This window comes from Eutrigla gurnardus (genome assembly GCF_963514095.1).
Source record: "Eutrigla gurnardus genome assembly, chromosome: 19".
Lineage (NCBI taxonomy): Eukaryota > Metazoa > Chordata > Actinopteri > Perciformes > Triglidae > Eutrigla > Eutrigla gurnardus.
In genome coordinates this window covers 2,914,124-2,918,530 of record NC_139930.1, presented here as the reverse complement: position 1 = coordinate 2,918,530, position 4,407 = coordinate 2,914,124, and the positions used below count along the sequence as shown (strand labels likewise).

At 34.8% G+C, this 4,407-nt stretch overlaps 1 long non-coding RNA gene across 1 annotated transcript; it reads left to right on the top strand.

Moving 5' to 3' along the window:
- The first annotated feature begins 643 nt into the window (after window positions 1-643).
- On the top strand, window positions 644-1,600 carry LOC311029981. The gene is made up of 4 exons (XR_014598934.1): window positions 644-812; window positions 1,061-1,178; window positions 1,262-1,338; window positions 1,496-1,600. It is a non-coding gene; the product is annotated as an uncharacterized lncRNA (long non-coding RNA).
- Window positions 1,601-4,407: the final 2,807 nt, after the last annotated feature.

Here is a 4,407-nt window from a genome sequence, read left to right as displayed (position 1 = left end):
TTCCTAGGCACAACAAATACAGTGCACAAAAAAATAATTGTCATGGGTAAACCATGAATTTGTCATTAGAAGTACGCAAGTTTGTTTTCATCCTTTTTTATTTGTTTGGTCTTGTAGGTAAACTTTGACAACTATAAAGCTGTTCTGTCATTTGTGCTCATCAACAACAACCACTGGAACTTGCTGGTTTGTTATTCTTTTGTTTTTGTTTTTTATTTCATACTTTTGTATTCTGTATTATTTGTCTTTAATGCGCACCACTTAACTATTAATGTAAAAAAGATAATTTGTGATTAATAGTAATGTTCCTCTTTGTTCTGTCACAGTACATTCATGCAGAAACCAGCACAGTATTTCTGATGGATCCAGCAGCATTGTCATCAGAGCTTGAGGACTCTAAACATGCTGCTAAAAGAATACAGTAAATCAACTTTTTAGCTAGTTTTGAAAATTCTTATACAAATACATCTAAATGTTTAAAGTGAATAACAGTCATTTACATTAATATTCACAAACAATACTGACTGCTGTAATAAGAATATGGTAATTGAAGTGTAGAGGTCAGTATTCAGTCAGTAACATTTATGGCTGATTTGCTCCAGTCCATCAAACATTGGTTATTCACTAGTGGTACCACATGTAACAAAATCCCAATTTAAAGTGTATTAAAATTAACCTTATTTAGGGAATACTTAAGGATGAGGAGGACACGCCATGGCAAAGCAGACTGGGTGGATGTTAGGTGGAAAGGGGGAGTTATGAGCCATCCAGTTCAACAGGATGGCAGTAGCTGCGGTGTCATTGTTGTTAAGGTAAGCGAAGGAGATTTTGTATTCATTATGTCATGTACGAAATGTCATGTGTGAAAGATCATTACATTTCAGAACATTTAGGCAAATGTAAAATGCAATCTGAAGACAAGTTACAAATCTGTTAAATGTTTTGGGAGGCACTACTCACAGGTCGATGTCTTTAATACCGTGTTCCCCATGTTTGTTGTCAGTATCTGTGTAATTATTATCAAAATGGAGAAACACCCACAGAAGTGTTGTTTGTTTAGATGGCAAAAGCAGTGATGGAGGCATTCCCTCAGATCCCAGATCTTAAATTTGAGACATCAAAACAGGCCATGAAAAAGGAGAGGAGAGATCTGGCTCTCGAAATCCTAAAGGCATCAGGTACATATACTGTAAAGCACACATAGGCTATAGTATAATTACAATATACTATGTAAATAAATAAATCAATTATTTTGTTTCAGTCTTTGATGAGCACACTTGTTGTGCAATGTGTGCAGCCATGAGGCCTCCGGGATCTGGACCTCCCATTACAGACTGGGTGAGTTGTTGTGAAGCAGCAGTTCCAATGTAGAATTGTTATGTAGACATAACAAGTACACTTGAGTCCAGCTAAGGGAAAGCCAACTGACACAAGCATGTAAACAATGCAAAGCAAAATTAAAATAAAATGTTTTGTTTTTTCTACACTTTAACAGGTCCAGTGTGATGACTGTCAACGATGGTTTCATGCCAAGTGTTTGGCAATGGACAGCAACAGTTTTGAAAAGGCCAAGAAAGGAGACTGGGGATGTATCTTGTGCAAATAGTGTTTCTTTGAAACGTATAGTGTTCAATGCTGTGGGGGGAAAAAAAAACTTGAAAAGGCACATGTGAACTACCCCTGCAGTTAGTAAATAGGCAGTTAGTTAAAATAGCTTAAGAAAGTGGTGTGTCTTATCTATTCAGTTCAGGAATACAATGTGAGACTGGTTTGGAGTCACTGGGTCAGATGATGTGGATATTATGCATATTAATATTCATTAAAAATAAACGAAGCTCAAAAATAGCATAAACAGTGGTGTGCCTTATTTGATCAGTTTGGTAATACAATTGTATACTGGTTTGGAGTCACTGGGTCACATGACGTCGAAGTTATTGAAAATATAAGATAATTTCTGCATATTAATATTCATAAAAAATACACAAAGCACTAACAGAGCATAAAAAGTGGTGTGTCTTATTTGATCAGTTTAGGAATACAATTAGATACTGGTTTGGAGTCACTGGGTCACATTATGTGGAAGTTATTGAAAAAAATAAGATAATATTAATATCTTATTTTTTAATATTCATACAAAATAGACAAAGCACTAAAATAGCATAAAATGTGGTGTGTCTAATTCTGTCAGTTTAGGAATACAATTGGATACTGGTTTGGAGTCACTGGGTCACATTATGTGGAAGTTATTGAAAAAAATAAGATAATATTGATATCTTATTTTTTAATATTCATACAAAATAGACAAAGCACTAAAATAGCATAGCATGTGGTGTGTCTCATTCTGTCAGTTTAGGAATACAATTGGATACTGGTTTGGAGTCACTGGGTCACATGATGTTGAAGTTATTGAAAAAATAAGACAATTTCTGCATATTAATATTCATAAAAAATACACAAAGCACTAACATAGCATAAAAAGTGGTGTGTCTCATTTGATCAGTTTAGGAATACAATTGGATACTGGTTTGGAGTCACTGGGTCACATGATGTGGAAGTTATTGAAAAAATAAGATAATTTCTGCATATTAATATTCATAAAAAATACACAAAGCACTAACATAGCATAAACAGTGGTGTGTCTTATTCTACCAGTTTAGGAATACAATTGGATACTGGTTTGGAGTCACTGGGTCACGTGATGTGGAAGTTATTGAAAAAATATGATAATTTCTGCATATTAATATTCATAAAAAATACACAAAGCACTAACATAGCATAAAAAGTGGTGTGTCTCATTTGATCAGTTTAGGAATACAATTGGATACTGGTTTGGAGTCACTGGGTCACGTGATGTGGAAGTTATTGAAAAAATAAGATCATTTCTGCATATTAATATTCATAATAAATACACAAAGCACTAACATAGCATAAACAGTGGTGTGTCTTATTCTATCAGTTTAGGAATACAATTGGATACTGGTTTGGAGTCACTGGGTCACGTGATGTGGAAGTTATTGAAAAAATATGATAATTTCTGCATATTAATATTCATTATAAATACACAAAGCACTAACATAGCATAAAAAGTGGTGTGTCTTATTTGATCAGTTTAGGAATACAATTGGATAGTGGTTTGGAGTCACTGGGTCACGTGATGTGGAAGTTATTGAAAAAATAAGATAATTTCTGCATATTAATATTCATAATAAATACACAAAGCAATAACATAGCATAAAAAGTGGTGTGTCTTATTTGATCAGTTTAGGAATACAATTAGATACTGGTTTGGAGTCACTGGGTCACATTATGTGGAAGTTATTGAAAAAAATAAGATAATATTAATATCTTATTTTTTAATATTCATACAAAATAGACAAAGCACTAAAATAGCATAAAATGTGGTGTGTCTCATTCTGTCAGTTTAGGAATACAATTCGATACTGGTTTGGAGTCACTGGGTCACATGATGTGGAAGTTATTGAAAAAATTAGATAATTTCTGCATATTAATATTCATAAAAAATTAACTAAGCACAGAAATAAAATAAAATGTGGTGTGTCTTACTTGATCAGTTTGGTAATACAATTGGATACTGGTTTGGAGTCACTGGGTCACATGATGTGGAAGTTATTGAAAAAATAAGATAATTTCTGCATATTAATATTCATAAAAAATACACAAAGCACTAACATAGCATAAACAGTGGTGTGTCTTATTCTACCAGTTTAGGAATACAATTGGATACTGGTTTGGAGTCACTGGGTCACGTGATGTGGAAGTTATTGAAAAAATATGATAATTTCTGCATATTAATATTCATAAAAAATACACAAAGCAATAACATAGCATAAAAAGTGGTGTGTCTTATTTGATCAGTTTAGAAATACAATTGGATACTGGTTTGGAGTCACTGGGTCACATGATGGGGAAGCTATTGATAATAATGCAATCATTTTGTATTCGTATATTTATGGGAAGTAATTTAAGGACGGTCCCTAAATCATTTTCCAACGACTTAGCGCGAGGCACTGGGGGCGTTCTCCTGCTGCCAACACTGGGCAAACCTCAGTAAAGTCGCGGCTGGAACCGGAGTGAATATCCGTCGAATATCCAACTTAAAACTAACTTCACCGCGGTCGTGATTCTAAGGATTTCTGCCGTCGACGGAATGTTTTTTAAAATTAACGTTAGCTGCAGCTTTTGTATGGTGGCGCCACTTCTCCATGATATCTCACGCACACTTCCATGTCAGTCACCAGGGGCGCCCCTAGCCAGACGTGCACCTCCATATACAAAGTTGGGTGAACGCCCATTGGCGCAATGAACAACAAGAGCATTTAACAGACAGACTCACCACTGTTCATATAGAGTGGTGAAGTCCCGCCCCTCCATTTCCGGGACATGGGT